This window comes from Lycorma delicatula, chromosome 1 (assembly GCF_047948215.1).
Source record: "Lycorma delicatula isolate Av1 chromosome 1, ASM4794821v1, whole genome shotgun sequence".
Classification (NCBI taxonomy): Eukaryota; Metazoa; Arthropoda; class Insecta; order Hemiptera; family Fulgoridae; genus Lycorma; species Lycorma delicatula.
Genome location: NC_134455.1, coordinates 137,531,941 through 137,551,629, shown reverse-complemented (window position 1 = coordinate 137,551,629; position 19,689 = coordinate 137,531,941). Strand labels below are relative to the sequence as shown.

Here is a 19,689-nt window from a genome sequence, read left to right as displayed (position 1 = left end):
TGACAAATGTTAATGATTAAATATTAATATAAGATATTATAATATGAATATTAAGTAAGAATATTTCTCAGCATCAGGGTCTGAAACAAAAGATGAATCAGGAAAAAAATAGTATAGAATCTATTGTTTATCAGCAATGAATTTTATATGTATTAAGTGTACCCTGCATACTGCTGCTACTGTCTTCATCTAGTTTGTTTCTAACCTATCGAGCCACTAGTGCTGCGTTAACATAACCTCAAGAACGCAGGTACTGCATATACAGTGTCGGCCACCTTGGAATTTCTGTTTTCACTGTGGGAAACTCCCTTTGGTCTCAGTGTTTTCAATTAACGAATTATTTCAAAGGTTGGGAAAACTGAGGATTCGTCATTTATTTCTCGTCTACTACTGCCTACTATTGAAGAATGAAGCTTTTTTATTGTTGTCTCACATTGTTGTCAATTAACAAATATTTCAAATATTTTTTGTTGTCATCTTCTATTTCCTGCCTACTGCCTACTACTGATGAATGAAGCTTTTTTTAGTGTTGTCAATTAACAAATATTTTATGTTCATCTTCTATTTCCTGCCTACTACCTCACTTACATCACATATCTAATTTAGTGCTTACTACCTACTTAAGTGCTGCCTACTATTGATGAATGAAGCTTTTTTATTGTTGACTCACAGTGTTGTCAATTAACAAATATTTCAAACGTTGGCAAAACTGATGATTCATCATCTTCTATTTCCTGCCTTCTACCAACCTCCTAACTACAACCATACTGCTTATGAATGAAGATTTCTTGTTGATTTATCGGAACCATATTCATTTTCCATCAAATACATAACATTTTGTTGGTAGAATTAAACTCAATCCAAATCGATTTGTCACATGCCATCTTAACATTTCTGAAAGAAAAAACATCAGAAAAAAAATTATTAGTACAGAATAGTTTGTTTATGAACTATGAATGTTATATAAAATAGAAAAAGAAAAATTTCAGATGGTCATCGCTTTTATAAAACTGTCACTTCATCTTGTTCTGAAGCATTACTAACTCTAGAAGACTATTCCCATCTACTTTCTCCATGGTTTTATTGTTCAAATTTGATGACAAATATTGTTAATTTGTTGCTCAACTAATATTTCAGACCATGTAAATACTGTGACCATATTTTTTCAATTCTTATGAGATTACACTATGTATAATTCTGTATTCCATAAACAATTGCAATCTTTTTTAATAAAGAATATATATGATTCATCAATCATCAATCTAACTGCTTATCTCACTCAATTTTGAACACTACATTGCTTTTATAATGTTTATACTGTCTGAAACAGGAATGAACATGTTTCTTTATCTTTCAAATTTTTTTTCCGTATACAAAACCAGTGCATGTACATATTATAAATAATTCTGTCAGTAATTAAAAAAAAATAACATTATAATAATTATATTATATTTATTAAGTATAATCCTAGAATGTGATAGTATTTTTTCATTTACGGTTGATATCGGAATAAGACCTGAAATAAAAAATTTGATTTTCTCTTCACTTCGATTTTTATACAGAACTAGGTTTGTAGTTATTTTACACAGCTAAATTATGATAGAAAATTAAAAAAAAACCAACTATTTATATTTTCAGGTAGATTTCATAAAAAGCTACCTGTTGTAATGGGTACCATAATTTTTGACTTCTGGAAAATGTCGACATGTCTTCACATTTCACATCCTCCAGATCCCAAAACCACCCTCAGTTCAAAAGTTTATATATACATTTATGTATATGTATTATCTATATATTTCAATTTCTTGTGAACACAATAATGCCGTAATTTTGCGCCAATCAAAAAATAAAATATCACTACAATTTTCTTATTAAGTAAAATATAGAATTCATTTAAAGTTATCTAAGTAAAGTCTTTTTATATCACCAACCACTGGCCCAGGAGGTAGAAAAAATAGGGTTTCAAAGACAAAAATATTGTATACCTCCCTTAATAGGCACAGTATTGAATCGGTTTAAAGTGATCATTATCTAAACTTTTGTTTATCTAAAACTTTTGACTGAAACAATTTTTTATATGACCAACCCTTATGGCAAGGGATGACCAAAATATTGTTGGAATTGTAAGAAGATGGGGCTTTGTCGTATGCTAAACAAGTGAAACTTTTTCCATATGCAACCATTGTCATATTGAGTAAACTTGAAGTTTTTTTTTTAACTTTAAGGTGGAAATCTTTTTATTTCCTACTTAGCACCGGTGAAATCTACCTCTGCCTACTGGTGTGTCAAAAGGGAACGTGACATATTTTACTTGTTCCTAGAAATATGAATATTGTTGGAAAATTTGGCAAATATTTAATTATAATTTTTAGAAAAAGACATAATGTACATAAATAAAGAAAGATAATATCTGGAAAAATTGCATTTTCCAATATTTTTTAAACAATATTAAAAATATTAGAAAATTGTTATAAAATATTTTATAGTGAAAATAATTCATTATTCACAAAAAGTTTTGTCAAAAATTTGGAAATATAACAAATTTCTACCGATTATTGTAACTAATATGAATTTTATATTTACTTCAAGTTGAAAAACCAATAAATAAAAATCCATTATGACTATTGAAAACTGCTAAGATTACTTTCCTAATCTTTTTCTGACAACGCTAAAATGTTGTTTAACACCAAGAACAGTTAAAGTTGTATAAGAGGCATATACTGATTTTAACTGATTTTAAAGGAATAAACATATTAGATAAATAAATCTAAGATTTTTTTTTTTGTCTTCAGTCATTTGACTGGTTTGATGCAGCTCTCCAAGATTCCCTATCTAGTGCTAGTCGTTTCATTTCAGTATACCCTCTACATCCTACATCCCCAACAATTTGTTTTACATACTCCAAACGTGGCCTGCCTACACAATTTTTCCCTTCTACCTGTCCTTCCAATATTAAAGCGACTATTCCAGGATGCCTTAATATGTGGCCTATAAGTCTGTCTCTTCTTTTAACTATATTTTTCCAAATGCTTCTTTCTTCATCTATTTGCCGCAATACCTCTTCATTTGTCACTTTATCCACCCATCTGATTTTTAACATTCTCCTATAGCACCACATTTCAAAAGCTTCTAATCTTTTCTTCTCAGATACTCCGATTGTCCAAGTTTCACTTCCATATAAAGCGACACTCCAAACATACACTTTCAAAAATGTTTTCCTGACATTTAAATTAATTTTTGATGTAAACAAATTATATTTCTTACTGAAGGCTCGTTTAGCTTGTGCTATTCGGCATTTTATATCGCTCCTGCTTCGTCCATCTTTAGTAATTTTACTTCCCAAATAACAAAATTCTTCTACCTCCATAATCTTTTCTCCTCCTATTTTCACATTCAGCGGTCCATCTTTGTTATTTCTACTACATTTCATTACTTTTGTTTTGTTCTTGTTTATTTTCATGCGATAGTTCTTGCGTAGGACTTCATCTATGCCGTTCATTGTTTCTTCTAAATCCTTTTTACTCTCGGCTAGAATTACTATATCATCAGCAAATCGTAGCATCTTTATCTTTTCACCTTGTACTGTTACTCCGAATCTAAATTGTTCTTTAACATCATTAACTGCTAGTTCCATGTAAAGATTAAAAAGTAACGGAGATAGGGAACATCCTTGTCGGACTCCCTTTCTTATTAGGGCTTCTTTCTTATGTTCTTCAATTGTTATTGTTGCTGTTTGGTTCCTGTACATGTTAGCAATTGTTCTTCTATCTCTGTATTTGAACCCTAATTTTTTTAAAATGCTGAACATTTTATTCCAGTCTACGTTACTGAAAGCCTTTTCTAGGTCTATAAACGCCAAGTATGTTGGTTTGTTTTTCTTTAATCTTCCTTCTACTATTAATCTCAGGCCTAAAATTGCTTCCCTTGTCCCTATACTTTTCCTGAAACCAAATTGGTCTTCTCCTAACACTTCTTCCACTCTCCTCTCAATTCTTCTGTATAAAATTCTAGTTAAGATTTTTGATGCATGACTAGTTAAACTAATTGTTCTGTATTCTTCACATTTATCTGCCCCTGCTTTCTTTGGTATCATAACTATAACACTTTTTTTGAAGTCTGATGGGAATTCCCCATTTTCATAAATATTACACACCAGTTTGTATAATCTATCAATTGCTTCCTCACCTGCACTGCGCAGTAATTCTACAGGTATTCCGTCTATTCCAGGAGCCTTTCTGCCATTTAAATCTTTTAATGCTCTCTTAAATTCAGATCTCAATATTGTTTCTCCCATTTCATCCTCCTCAACTTCCTCTTCTTCATCTATAACACCATTTTCTAATTCATTTCCTCCGTATAACTCTTCAATATATTCCACCCATCTATCGACTTTACCTTTCGTATTATATATTGGTGTACCATCTTTGTTTAACACATTATTAGATTTTAATTTATGTACCCCAAAATTTTCCTTAACTTTCCTGTATGCTCCGTCTATTTTACCAATGTTCATTTCTCTTTCCACTTCTGAACACTTTTCTTTAATCCACTCTTCTTTCACCAGTTTGCACTTCCTGTTTATAGCATTTCTTAATTTCCGATAGTTCCTTTTACTTTCTTCATCACTAGCATTCTTATATTTTCTACGTTCATCCATCAGCTGCAATATATCGTCTGAAACCCAGGGTTTTCTACCGGTTCTCTTTATTCCGCCTAAGTTTGCTTCTGCTGATTAAAGAATTTCCTTTTTAACATTCTCCCATTCTTCTTCTACATTTTCTACCTTATCTTTTTTACTCAGACCTCTTGCGATGTCCTCCTCAAAAATCTTCTTTACCTCCTCTTCCTCAAGCTTCTCTAAATTCTACCGATTCATCTGACACCTTTTCTTCAGGTTTTTAAACCCCAATCTACATTTCATTATCACCAAATTATGGTCGCTATCAATGTCTGCTCCAGGGTAAGTTTTGCAGTCAACGAGTTGATTTCTAAATCTTTGCTTAACCATGATATAATCTATCTGATACCTTCCAGTATTGCCTGGCTTTTTCCAAGTGTATATTCTTCTATTATGATTTTTAAATTGGGTGTTGGCAATTACTAAATTATACTTCGTGCAAAACTCTATAAGTCGGTCCCCTCTTTCATTCCTTTTGCCCAGCCCGTATTCACCCACTACATTTCCTTCCTTGCCTTTTCCAATGCTTGCATTCCAATCTCCAACTATTATTAAATTTTCATCTCCTTTTACGTGTTTAATTGCTTCATCAATCTCTTCGTATACACACTCTACCTCATCATCATCATGGGCGCTTGTAGGCATATAGACGTTAACAATCGTTGTCGGTTTAGGTTTTGATTTTATCCATATTACAATGATTCTATCGCTATGCGTTTTGAAATACTCCACTCTCCTCCCTATCTTCTTGTTCATCACGAAACCTACTCCTGCCTGCCCATTATTTGACGCTGAGTTAATTACTCTAAAATCACCTGACCAAAAGTCGCCTTCCTCTTCCCACCGAACCTCACTAATTCCTACTATATCCACATTTGTCCTACCCATTTCCCTTTTTAAATTTTCTAGCCTACCAACCTTTTTCAAGCTTCTAACATTCCACGCTCCGACTCGTAGAATGTTATTTTTTAATTTTCTGGTGACCCCTTCCTTAGTAGTCCCCACCCGGAGATCCGAACGGGGGACTATTTTACCTCCGGTATATTTTACCAAGGAAGGCGCCTCCATTATTGCTATGTGAAAATGCAGAGCCACATTTTCTTGGAAAAAAAGCAGCTGTAGTTTTCCATTGCTTTCAGCTGCGCAGTACTCAGAGGACTGAGTGATGTTGATACGGCCGTTTAAGTCGTCCTGACTCACGCCCCTAACAACTACTGAAAGAGCTGCTGCCCTCTTTCAGGAATCATTCCTTAGTCTGGCTCTCAACAGATACCTCTCCGATATGGTTGCACCTTCGGTCCAGTTACTCTGTATCCCTGAGCACTCAAGCCCCCTCACCAACGGCAAGGTCTCATGATTCATTGAGGAGGAATCTAAGATTACATTTTTTTTTATACTCAAAGATAGGATTTCAGACCAGTTTATCCGCCATCTGAAAGGTAACTCAAGTTAAACATTGCTCTAATAGTGCCGCTTTTACCTATTTGTCAGTCACAGTATTAAGTGCATATTGCACAAATATTAAGTGCATTACCAGTCACAGTATTAAGTGCGCATTGCACATTGTATTAAATGAAATCAGAGCAGCCTAACAAAATATCTTGTTAGTTTTAAAACAATGTAAGTTCTGTTTGTTGATTACGTTTGATAGTTATGACTGCCATCTCTGGTCTACAGTAACTATCTTCAATTAATTAAAGATATATATATATATCTTTTTTTTTGTATTTTTACGGACATCGACTATTAAGGTCATTAGCCCTCATCACATTCTTAAAGGAAATTAGTATCACCATGAGGATCGTCATATGTAAGGGTGTAAAGGGCCCTTACATTTTATTTAAAAACACAAACTACACAGAAACATTAAAACACCACAAAAACAAAACAACACTTATGGGGTGTAAAGGGCCCCAACATTAAAATTTGAGATAAAATTCTCAAAGAAGATAAAAAAGTAAAACTATAAAAACAATACCATACCATTCCATTTATTTTCTTATACCCTTCTTGTTTAGTTGTTAATTTTAGCACCCTTGGGGCGACAAGAACCACCGTGAAGCATTAGTCACGCCAGGATGCCGTGGCAGTTGACTCCTTATAAACAGGCTACAGGCTCCATTGCGCTTACCCATAGCCTCGCGCCCTCAGTCCAGTCTTGAGGGTCCCCCATGCCATCATCGGACACACCCAGACTCACTGCTCTTGAATGCAGACGAGCCAGGGTGGCCTAGGCAAGAGGGCTACCTCCCGTCACTATACGTGCCACGCTTCGAGACTCCCATATATAAATAAATGAAACTACCTCTTAGAGACTCTTTATCACAGCTTTAAATTTACATATTTATAGACTTTTAAGAAGTCCACTGGCGTGTAAATATGCAACTATTTTTCTTTCATTTCCATTATCTAAATCAGCAGTAATATCATTTCCTAGCAGGAACCTCTTTCTGAGGTCCTCATATATGGTATACTCTTCTATTAGATGCTTGATTGTCAGTGTTTTATTACAAACACCGCACATTGGTCTCTCTTCACCGGTTAACAAATATGAATTTGTTAATCGCGTGTGACCGATTCTAAGTCTGGTCACAGCTACTTGTTCTCGGCGAGTCAACTTCACGTCGCTTTTCCATTTATATGGAGAAGTTTTCACAGAGTTTAATTTGGTATTTAAACTCCTCCAATCAGTACTCCATTTGTTTCTTACTATGTTAGTTAGACGGTTTTTAACGTCTGCCACTCTTACAGGAAATGCATCCAAATTATCGCAGACTGTTGCCTTTCTGGCAACTTCGTCTGCGCTTTCATTACCTGTAATACCAGCATGCCCTGGAGTCCATACAAATACGCATCGCTGTCCTCGTTGATTTAGAACGTATAAAATGGAAAGGATGTTTGCAATTAGGACATCCTTAATGTTCTTGTTCCGAATTGCAACAAGTGCACTAAGAGAATCAGAACATATTAGTCGTCTCTCTTCGCAATAATGTTCTATGTAGCGAAGAGCTTGCTGAATGGCAGTAAGTTCTGCCGTGTAGACACTGGCCATATCTGGCAGTTTCCAACAATGGGCTTCTCCATTTATATATATGGAGCATCCAACACCATGTTCGGTTTTAGAACCATCAGTATAAATTCTAATATGTTCTTCGTAACTACTGACGGTTGCCAAAAATTCCTGTTGGATGGTAACTGCTGGCTTCTTTTTTATTTCTTCCTGAGGGAGATCCAACCTTGTATTTACCGCTGGCAAAAGCCATGGCGGTATTTCTCTAGTAGAAATTGCTAGTGTCTCTGGAATAGCAATTTCGTATTTTCTTTTTAATTCGTAGTACCTAATATCGGCTGGTCTGGAATAGGTAGCACGACGTTCGTATAATGCAGCCATAGGATGTTTGTTGAAAAGTCTGTTATTTAAACGGGCAGGAAAAGCCCATATATTTGCTGCGTATCTTAGCAAAAGGATCTCTCTTCTATAATGTAGTGGCAGTATTCCGGCTTCAGACATTAGACTAGTCGCCGGACTTGTGCGGAAAGCGCCTGTCGCATTGTGAATTACCGCTATTAATAATACCATTACCATAATAATACCATCCGCTATTAATAATTACCGCTATTATTAATTTCCGCTATTGTGAATTACGTCTAATTTTCTTAAATGCGACTTCCTAGCGGATGAGTATACAATACATCCGTAGTCGAGTTTCGATTGAACCAATGCCTTATACAATCGTAATAATATGTCTTTATCTGAGCCCCCAATTAATGTTCGATAAACATTTGATGTTTAGGGCTTTTTTGCATCTAGCACTTAAGTCCTGTATGTGAAATCCCCACGTAAGGGATTTATCCAATACTAGTCCTAAAAATCTCACGTTGTCTTGATATTGTATTGGATCATTGCCGATTGTCAACGTAGAACTTTGATGTCCCTCTTCCTACAGAAGTGTACACAGCACGTTTTTCCTGGTGAAAACTGGAATACATTATTCCTCGCAACTTCGTTTAAGGCGTCGATCGCCCGTTGCAATTTGTATTTCACCATAGCAGTCTTGTTGCTGGCATACACAATTGCCAAATCATCATCATCTTTTGCTGATTTCTGCTGGAATGGCTAATATCAATTTGTTAATGGCGATCATAAACACAAGGTACCGCTCGGCGGTGAACCTTGTGGTATGCCATTTTCCAAGATTTTTACAGATGAATATTCGTTGTTGACTTGGAATGTACGGTCATTCATATAGTTGCTCAGTAAGATTGGCAGTTTGCCACGAATTCCCCATTCATATATCTGGAGCATTATCCCATGACGCCAGGTCATATCGAAAGCCTTCTGAAGAACAAAGAAGACTCCGACACAATGTTTCCTTGTAATAAAGCTGTTATATATAATGTTCTCTAGGTTGATCATTTGATTGGTGGTAGAATGGCATTGACGAAAACATGATTGATATGGTGATATCAGGTTCTCTTATTCTAAAAGCCAAACGAGTCGATTATTAATCATTTTTTCAAGTATTTTTCCCATAGCGCACGTCTGCGATTTCGTTTGGAGTGTCTTTTATTTTATCTTCATCTTGAAGGCTAGTTATGGGAGCAAAACTTTTACGCCCACAAATCGCCTTCACTTTCCTCCAAACATCTGATGCAGTAGTAGTTCTGTCGATGGATGACACGTATTGCTGCCAGGATCGTTTCTTCGAGTCAATCATGAGACGTTTTGCATACGCCCTGTATTTTTTAAAGGCGATAAGATTTTGTAGGGTAGGACGTTTCTTGAAGGCGTTAAAAGAAAGAAAAGGGCGTATAATAGCTTCACTTATTTCATCGTTCCACCATGGAACGGGTTTCTTGGTAAGTTTCCCAGATGTTTTGTGAATAAATCTCGACGCCGACTCAAGTATCGCATTTGTTATAGCGTCGACATCGTCCTCGATAACTCCAGTTGTTTCAGGGAGTATCGTTCTAGCTGTGAAGCTCATCCTATCTGCCTTTTCAAATAACCATCTTTTAGAGATGGGATATATTTTTCTTGTAACATCAGTTACAATTTGCACCGGGAAATGATCGCTTCCATGCAAATCGTCTAAAACATGGAAGCTGTACCTCGGTGCTATCGATCCGCTTATCAATGCAAGATCTATACAGGACGTCGATCCATCTCTGGCATTGAAAACGGTTCCTGACCCGTCGTTTAAAAGCATAAGTTCAGAATTCATCAGGAACCTTTCCAATTCTCTTCCACGGGGATCGACTCGTTCCGATCCCCAAAGAGAATTACGAGCATTAAAATCACCCACCAGTAAAATAGGTGTGAGAAGCTCAGAAATTAGTCGCGCTATATTATCCTCCTTCCAATCAAAATTCGTCAAGTATATGCTGCAAACAGTGACATGAAGCGGACGCTTCATTCTAATGGCGACCGCTTGCAGGTTTGTATTTAGATCAACCGCTTCGGCGGTAGCTCTGGTCGATGTTAATATGGCTACTCCACTTCTAACTCATATTTGGCGGTTGATCTCGCCGGAATGTATCATATCCTTTTAATTTAAATTTTTCATTTCGGCTGATATGCGTTTCTTGCAGACATATACAAATCGGGTCTACATCATGTACCAAGCGTTGGAGCTCATGGATGTTTGAAAAACATCTATTGATGTTCCAATGTACAATCGACTCGCTGATTTTAAATTAAATTATAGCCTAGGTTTTCCTTTTGGCCAACCTTTTTTCTTTTCTTCTCCATACTGCGAACAGCTTCGTGTTCGCGGAGAACATCGTCACCCGTGTAGCTTCCGGTCTCCGAATCGGAGACCATCGAAGCCGCCGACGACGACGGGCATGGATCGGCGCCGATTGAGAGGCGGCAACCTGGCCGCCGCCCAACACGGCGGTAGCACCGGAAACCGCCTGTGGAAGGGGAGACACTCGCCCCCCCTTTGTGATTTTTTGTGGCCTCGGGTGTTTAGAGGCCACTTCAGTTGCTGGAGGCTTGGGAGACTCCATATGGATGAAATGTATGGATACAGGGATCATATCAGGAAAATAAAATATCGCATAAAGCGACAGGTTCTGCTGTGTTGTAGTTTTTCCCCTACTGCTAACATTTCAAAACTTGTGATCTATGACCACTCATTTTCTGTCGGTTGCTATTACGACTAATCGTCAAAATTAATAGATTCAAAATTACCCCTGCATTAGGCGGCAAGCATCTCCACATCGATAAGCACATTGAAAGAGCTAATAGGACACATTACTCCACAACTAGGCAACCTTATCACAGTAGATGTCACGCAAACTCACAGGAAAGAACAAACTTGCAAAAAAAACATTGTGAACAGTTTCTGAAACTTATTGTGACAAGGCAGCTTACCTTTTGTACAGGTGTTCAAACAATACAAACATACTCCTTTAAAGAAGCAAATATTGTTTAATGTATCTTGTTTTTTTTTTTTTGTATTGATTTTAATCTGATTTAGTAGTTAGCTAGAAGAGGCTAATTTGAAAGTACTATCCCAACAAGTGTCAAACTTCGCAAGAGTTACAAAGCATTAATGGCTATCATTATAGGCTCATTGCATAATGTAATGTTACAAAAAGTTTCCTTTCATTTGCTAGTTATGATTGACAGTGCATTACATTTTCAACTTCCTTTGTAATTTTCTTTTTTGGAATTATTTTGATATTTACATTGTAGTTATATCTAATAATCAAGTACACTAAAAAGGTATCTATAATTTGAATATAGTCCAGTACCTGCTGAATTGTATTGATCTTGCTTACCTTTTATTTTAACATAGTAGTTTTAACATCCGTAGCATATCGTTGTCGTTAACGTGACTAATATTGGTTAACATTTGCCATAATATCTGAAAAGTAAAATATATAATATGATTTAAAAAACTGAAATTAATTTTATTTATATATTAATTTTGTAAAGCGATTTAAAATATGTATACCATAAAAATATAATAAATATTTTTTTTTATTACATGAACCTGATGTATAATGCATTGTTGCATAATCATCTTTTTATTATTCTTTTGTTTCTTTGAAAAGGGAGTTGCCATTTCTTTCATTCCTACATTTCCCTTATTCTTCTTAAATTCCACTTCTATGTTAATTGATTAATTTTATTAGTTTTATATGTAATAAATTTTTACCTTACAATGTATGTTTTTTCAAATATTATTTTCTTTGGTAAGATTAAATTATTATTATTTTTTTTTTTTTTACTATAACTTTCTTTTTTCCACTTAACAGCGAGTGATCGTTCAATAATACATCAATTCCATCTGCAATTATTATGATATCTTAAGTTATTCAATGTAAATATCACATTATGAAATTTAAAAAATAAAATAAATAAAATTCAAATATCAAAAAATTACAGATTACAATTCAGCTCAATTTTCCTTTTAAAAAATAATTTATGTGTTAATAATGTATAGTTCAATTAAAATAAAAAAAATCCAGTAATAGGTAATAGTAAAATGTAATAAAACACGTTTGCTCTGTCAAAAATATTACAAACTACTTGGTTGACAGAAGATAGAAAAAGTGTAAAGTAAATGTATGGACAAAACAAGTCTTCTTAATAGAATTGGATATTATTACTGATTAATTGGTGGTTAGCCTGTGGTAACCATTTCTAATCCCAATTCTAAAACCATCCTGCTTAATGAAATGTATTTGGTGAAGGGGTTTACTAGTCTTAAAATATTTCTGTTAATTTAATATATCATTAAGAGCAAATTGTAGAAGGGCCAGTTTTACAATCTTATTTACTTCTCGAACTCTAGATAATAATTGATATTCTATTTGTAAAAATAAACTTAAAACTAAACTGAAACTTTAAAAAAAAGATTTAATTTCTTAAATTAAATTAAACAATTTGAATTAGTTAAATTAAATCCATTTCAAGATCTAATTTTGAACGTTATTTACATTAGATTTACCAACAGTCTTAAGATTTATACTTTTTTTTAATAGTAGAAAAGATTTTGTAAATTTAAAATATAATATAATGTTTTTGTAGATATATTTTAATTATAATTTGAAGCAATATGCCCTATTGGTTTATTTTTATTGTTTCTTCTTATTTGATTCACAGTATTGTATGTAGTACAAAAATGACCAATGTATTATTATCATTTCAAATTGTTTTTTAACTCAAGACGTCGAGAAAAACAGTTAAAGCAGGAGGGATTAGATTTGGTTAGTTTATATATAGTTGGCATCTATTTTAATTATTAACTTGAGTCTTACTAGACTGAGTGACTTTACATGTAGGAAACTGATGCTATTAAAATTTTAAGTCGTAACTACCATGTGAAGGGAATTTCATTTGAATTGATTTCAGATATTGAAAATTTTACTATTACGAGTTTTGAATTCTTAAAAAGAAGACTTTTATCAATTTTCTTATCTCAAAATGGTTGATTTTAGAAACTGCAAAGGGGGAAAGTTTGGGACAGAAGTGGATGGAAACAACTATGACACTAGGGATGTGCCACCAAGCATGATGACATTTAGAAAAATTAATTTTAGTCAAACATTTCATATTCTTCCAGATATGTTGTGTTGAACCTTAGCGGGTATACTCAGATGTACAACTTACAAAGAGATATCTTTGCTGCTATTCAATTTTGGAGTTTGGATCTAAAAATAATAAATATTTAGAACGGGTTTAATCGACATAATATTCATATTTCTATATTTTGATGACTAGTAATCCAACTTTTTAAACTTTATGTATAGGCTTGTACTCCAATAGCAAACACATAATTTTGCTAATAGAAGTGGACTGACGCAAGGGATGGAATTAATTTTACTACCCTTGTGCACCATTCGCTGTACTCTGTGCGTTGACTTGTTTCATTATATATGAAACTTTTCGTTAATGGTCATTTACATAATAAGTGTTTTGAAAGATGTTAATCGATCTGTACTTTAATAGAAGCAGCACATTTATCGTGTTGAATTAAAATATCATTAGACAAATATAAAAATATAAGAAAATGCATTAATGAATAATAAATAGTTAAACTATCATTACTGTTCATTTTTACTGGCTTTTCAAACAAAAGTACAGTAGTATTTTCGGTTGCATAGGGGGAGTAAATTTTCTTTACGGTTTTAGGTATGAGAACGAAAATACAATTCATTTAAATTGTGGTTCCTTATTATGTTTTTTTTGTAAACTTGTGTGTAAAATTCTATTGCTTGAAAACCTCCAAAACTACTAAATCACTTTTATTAAAAACTATGCATGCTTAGCACTGCATCTAAACCATTTGAAAATTTGATAATTGGTTGAGGCCTTATTGATTTACTCTAAATATAAAGTCAAAAAGTATATACGGGGCAAGTTACAATCGTAGTTCGTTATGATTCTGCAAGTTGGAACAATGATGTTTCTTTATCTGCAGTATCTATTGTTAGCAGTGTTGTTCGGCGTATTCAGATAGCGTTACGTACTTCGAGGATCATAATGATTGTATGTATTTGAGCGGAGAAAAAGGAACCAAAATAAAATAACGATCATTCTTCTTACACAGAATTATACAAGAATTATTTTCTATTCTTCCAATAATGTTAAATTATAAACAATATATGCTACAATTTAATTAAAAATATAAGCAAAAGAAATATGGAAAAAGAATAAACACATAATAATAAAAAATTAAAATAAACTGAAATACTGAAAACAGTAAAAAAAAACCAGTCTAATGGAACAAACCTTTATAGCAATGCAATCAAGAATCTCAAAGTACCAACAACCGCTTGGGCTGAGTCATCTTTCCGCATGTTTGTTATAAACCCACTAGGTGGTGCTAACTACTCTACATAGCTTGATAAATGTGTCAACCATTTCGTTGTATTGCAAAACAATTGAGTGATATATCAAGTTGATCATCAATTCGATAAACATTGTGTAGTGTTGTGAAATGTGTGTAGCACTGTAAGGCTGGTTGTAAAATACTCTTGATTTCTCCATGTACTTTATGTTGATGAATTTCCCACAGTTCGGTGACGGTATGATGCTGTAGGATGCAATAGGATATACTGTGGCCAAGGAATGAAAGTGTTTTGTAGAGATTGAACAGTGTATTTCGGAGAAATTTAACCAGATTTTTTATATATCTGGTTCCAAAAATGTATCCACTGTTGGTGCACAATTCCATTAAAGAAATTGATTATTCTGCTTTGGCCCTGGTCTAGTGAGGAATCGATACTGGCCATCATTTTCTTGCCTAAATCAGAAGATATTCTTTTCCTCTTTATTCAATCCATTGTTTCTCTCTACGGACTAACAGCGACAGCATGATTTTGCTCTAGACTGATCTATAACAGAAAATTATAAAATAACTGTTATAAAAGACTATTGCTTTGTACGGCTCAGTAAACATGCCTCAAACAGGTACAGTACAAAAATTAACTACAGAAAAATCTTAGCTTATAATTTAACTACATTTCTAATGTAGTCAAAGAAAAAAATATGTACTCTTTAAGTAAGACGTAATTAATACAGAAGCTGTTTCACTTTTTCCAAAATCAACAAAAAAATAATTAAATATTGGATTAGTCTGTAACGCTGAGATTGGATTAGTCGTCCCAAGGAAGAAGTACAATCATTTTCATTATCTATCAGCTTAATAGCCCGGTTACATTCTGCTGGTACACTATAATAATGTTTATAAAATTAAATATCTATCCTATTGGAATTTAATTAGTATAACCAAATTATTAGAACTATTAATAATAATTAAAAAATTAATACTTTACAGTAAATAAATTCCGACAGAAAAATCAGTATCTAGGACACACATTCCCAAAACACAGACAAGTATTTAATTCCAGTATATTTGGTCAACCTAATTTAACACATCACAATTAAACTAAGCACTTATCATGAAAATAATCCTTGCTACATACCTGTAACATCAGGAATGCCTGATGTAGTTGATCGATAAGTTACAGTTTTCTTATAATTGTAGTTTCCTCGTAATACAAATTTTTGTGTTGTTTAGTTGCACCAAAACCAGTTATTTTAGTCAGTTATTTCTTATGGTATTCTATTCAATTGTCTCTAATATTTACCTACTTCTTCCACAAACAGTTTCCTGGAAAAATTTAATTTATTTATTCATTATTTCTCCTCGTTAATTGTACTTAAAAACTAGTAAAAGTTTCTTATTCTAAAGTTTCTTATTATTAGAGTTTCTATATCTAGGTCCGACACAATTTGTTGTTACAGTTTCTTTTAAAGAGGAAGAGACATTAGGAACTCCTGAGAAAAAAATAAGTGTGGGAGTTACAATCACATTATTTTAATTGCAATAAATGAATAAAAAAACGTATATAATATAAAGGCACTGTGCTGTCTATGACAAAATAAGTGAAATAATACTTATAATTATTACTTACTCAAGAATTAACACCCAACATATGCCAGTAAACGTTGTTAACATCAGAATTGAATACAATAGAAGTTTACAGCATTTTAACACTCCAAAATGCCATCATAAATGTCATTTATTTTATTTGTTTCAGTGTTTGTAAATAAAAAGTATAAAGTAAAAAATTCATTTTTGCTTAAAACAAAAGGGTTGCCCATGAATGGGTTCAACTATATCTACAATCACATCTGAAATTTTCTTACAACATTTTCAAAACATTGTAATTATTGATATTTCGAACAAGTATTAAATATTAATCTGGATTAGATATGTGGACGATATATTGATCATATACAATCCAGTGAAAAATGACAACATATGATTATTTTAAATATACAGAGACTTAAAATTCAAGTTTGAAGTGGAAATTAACAGAAAATACACTTTTTGGGCATTGAAATTGAAATAAATTGAAACATTAAAGAAAAAGCCATTTATAGGAAATCAACCATAAATCGCACCTCTATACACAAGGAATCTAATCATCCATGATCACAAAAAATTGGCTCATATAAAAATTTAATTTTTAGACTGTTGCAATACAGAAATAATAACAACCCAGATAAACTCAAAAACAAAACAAATATGATAAATCAAACAGCAGTTTCCAATGGCTTTACAACATTACAGGAGAATCATAATAAATAAGTTACTAATATATTTCAGAAGAGAGGCAATTCTAATACAGCTGACCATCTTTTTCCTGTTTAGCCTCTGGGAATTGCCATTCAGGTATTACTTTGGAGGATGAATGAGGATGATATGTATGACGTGTAAATGATATGTGTAGTCTTGTACCGTCTCATCCAACAATTCCTGAACTGCATGGTTAATTGATTTCCAACCACCAAAGATCACCGGTATCCACTATCTACCTGCCTTTACAAGAACTTGAATGCTGAAACTCTCGACTTCCAAATCAGCTGATTTGGAAGATGTGTTCACTACCATGATGAAAGTAACAAGGTGTCGCACACCCAACGTTGTGCAGTGGCTCATCCCAAAATCCTTTTCCCGCCATGATGTTTAAATTCGTTTATGCAGTTGGCGCACAAACAGAAGCAAGACATCAATGTGATTAAAGGCAGAATTATCAAAAATAAACAAACTTTTGAAACATAAAAGAATAAAATTTATTGACGTATATGAAAATTGGTGTCGAAATGTGGATTTTTACTCTAATATTTATAAATAGGAAGTGCCGTACTCAATTGTGCGTGTACACGCACAATTGAGTACGGCACTTCCAAAACCTACACTCCATATTTATATATGGAGTGTAGGTTTTTTTGTTTATTTTATATAACATTTAATTGACTGTATGTGGAGTCGAGAATTATGATCTGAATGATTAATTTCGTTTATTTCTTAACAATATAATAATTTCTAATAATTTTTCTTAATAAACAATTTACCTTGAATTAATTATTAATGTACTATTAGATACAGAGGGGTTCAGAAAATAATTAACTTAAATTATTTTAATTCAAAATGAAAATATAATGGAAACATTTTATATGAAATAGAAAATAAAATAGTTTTCATTAACATAAAAACCAAAACCGACCCTTTTGCAATTGTTCTCTTTATTGACGCGGTTTAAAATGGTTTACCTAGAAAATCCCTTACATTTCATTTGACTCATTAGAAAAATATGTTTATTGAATACAAAATTATTTTTCACAAAACAACAACTTTTTATTTTATTTTTATTTCAGTATTATAAAGTAATATTCATTTTGGTATCCGTAAAAAAATAAGTAATATCTCATTTTCCCTTGTAAATTAGATTATTAAAAGCAATTTCTTTCAAAAATTGTTTTGTGATAATATTTTTAATTAAACTAAAAAATCATCAATTCCGAGGATTGACCAAAATAAATAATATAAGATCTTTAGTTATAAAATTTTGAAATAAGTTATCTCCCTTTAGTTGATTTTCCATTTTAACAGCATTAAATAGTTTCACATAATAAATGGAAAATAACATTAGTAAAAATAATATTTTATGAGCATAAAAAAAAAATTATCGGTGATTCGATACCGAACCCCACGAATAGCAAAAGGAGTCGTTACTATAGAGCCACACACGCTACACAAAGACTTTGTGTCAGTTGCACTTCATAAGATGTGTCCCCTGTTTGTTTGTTTAGGTTTTCATTCATTATTTTGAATTTTATCTTAATTAACAATCAATTTCAATACTCTTAAGAATCAATAGACTTGTATAAAATATTTATTTTTATTAAACATTATTAAAAAAAAATTTTTTATTATTTTTAATAAATATTACCACTTTATCAGTACCAAATAATACTAATTCATATTGAAAGTGAATAATCATTCATAAATATTCGATTGTTAGCTCGTTTAATCATTATCATGTATTTAAAATTTTGTAAAATTTTTGTACAACTAAAAACTTGTCCCAAAATCCCTTACTTATATGTTCAAATAACCCAGTAGAAAATGAGATTTTGGGACGAGCGTATACGCATGCGCAACGAATACTGTGCGCAATGCTACCACCTTGTTACTTTCATCATGTTCACTAGTAGATCAACCCGGTGAATCCACCGGGTTGGTCTAGTGGTTAACGCGTCTTCCCAAATCAGCTGATTTGGAAGTCGAAAGTTACAGCGTTCAAGTCCTAGTAAAGCCAGATATTTTTACATGGATTTGAATACTAGATCGTGGATACCGGTGTTCTTTGGTGGTTGGGTTTCAATTAACCACACATCTCAGGAATGGTCGAACTGAGAATGTACAAGACTAACACTTCATTTACACTCATACATATCATCCTCATTCATCCTCTGAAGAATTATCTAAACGGTAGTTACCGGAGGCTAAACAGGAAAAAGAAGAGATCAACCCGGTGGGATAAAGCTGTCCCTCTTTTTTTTTGTTTAACTTCCGCATCCACCGTTATATAGCTGACCATCTGCTACAACATATTCATACTATACTGACTTAGACATTTTAGAAACATGCGGTAACAAAAAAATAAACTTCTTAGAAAAATACTACATTTATAAATTCGACACATAAAATGATCATCCAACAAGTAGCTTTTGAGGACGATATTTTGATTAAAGCCCCAGTAAATTACAACTATTCACATAACTCATATCCAACTGATTTTTATGGTTATTACTCAAAAAATTATATATATTTTCATTTAATCAACATCCCGATAATGTCATCAACTGATGATACGAGTGGTTTGCGAAAGTACCTTTGAAGGTTTAATAAATTGATTCTTCAACTGTGTTTTGGTGTTAATTTAATTTATTCAACTTATAATATTATATCAATTAACACAGCGGTTAACGAGTTCAAAACGTATTAGGATTTTCAAAAAATAAAAAAGAATATATATCTGTATAGAAAAGACATAATGTCAGCTTAAAGAAATAAACATGCGAGATTATCTTTTCCTAAAAGCCAACTTTTAATAATAGATTTAATTTTGTAAAAGTAACATTCTTTATTCCATCAGGTATAGTGTTGTAATGTTGAGGAGCTATGTAAAGGTAAAAC

General features: G+C 32.8%; 1 protein-coding gene and 1 long non-coding RNA gene across 2 annotated transcripts in view; both read right to left on the bottom strand.

Annotated features, from left to right (window-relative positions):
• LOC142317662 (uncharacterized) overlaps window positions 1–19,689 on the bottom strand; it is a 122,646-nt gene that overhangs the window by 46,668 nt on the left and 56,289 nt on the right. The window lies entirely within an intron of this gene.
• LOC142322918 (uncharacterized) lies at window positions 85–15,794 on the bottom strand. The gene is made up of 4 exons (XR_012755964.1): window positions 15,623–15,794; window positions 14,427–15,031; window positions 11,468–11,553; window positions 85–894 (listed from the first exon to the last, which is right to left on the bottom strand). It is a non-coding gene; the product is annotated as an uncharacterized LOC142322918 (long non-coding RNA).